The sequence below is a fragment of the Panicum hallii genome, unplaced genomic scaffold, assembly GCF_002211085.1.
Source record: "Panicum hallii strain FIL2 unplaced genomic scaffold, PHallii_v3.1 scaffold_55, whole genome shotgun sequence".
NCBI classification, from domain to species: Eukaryota; Viridiplantae; Streptophyta; class Magnoliopsida; order Poales; family Poaceae; genus Panicum; species Panicum hallii.
The window spans coordinates 116,117-116,870 of NW_020356197.1; positions in this window are offsets into that span (position 1 = coordinate 116,117).

Sequence of the window (754 nt, forward strand, 5' to 3'; positions counted from 1 at the left end):
CGATTCCGTTGATGCCGGGGTCTAGAGCTCCACTACACGGCTTGAGAGGCTTCTAGGGGCCTAGGCGGAGTTGTTGCGGGAGCTGTGGTGGTCCGGGACGCGGCGGAGCGACCTGACCACGGTGAGGCCGAAGTGACTGGAGCAGGGGAAGACGGGGTGGCGGTGCTGGAGGTCCTCGGGCGATGCAGGGGTAGGGTTAGGGTTCTGGGGCTCGGAGGGGTTCCTTTTGTAGGGCGGCGGCCACATTGGCGTGCGGGTCGGGCGGACGCGGGGCGGGCGGCGCCTGGCCGGAGATCTCAGGCCGTTGCACCGGGAAGAAGAGGAGAAGGGAGAGGGCAGCGCTGACGCGCGGGCCCGGGCTGGCAGCGAGAGGAAAGGGAGGAGTGGGCGCTCGGGCTGGGGAAAGAGGAATGGGCCGGCTTGGCCCATGCGGGGGAGAAGGAGAGGGAAAGGAGCCCGAGAGGGAGAGGGAGTTGGGCTGCTGGGCTCTATTTCCTTTACTTCTTCTTTTCTTTTCCTTTTCTGTACTCTAAGTATTCAAACAAATCCAATTGGATTCAAAATACAATTTGAATTCAAACCTATAAACTCAACACAAATAAAACAATGCTGCGGCATGAATGCACAAACACTTTAATCCTATGATAAATTTTATTTTCTCGTGTTATAAAATTACTTTAAATGCGAGATAAATTAGGGAAAACCTTGGAAAATTTATTTAAGCCCAAATAAATTCATTAAAATTTAAGGAAAT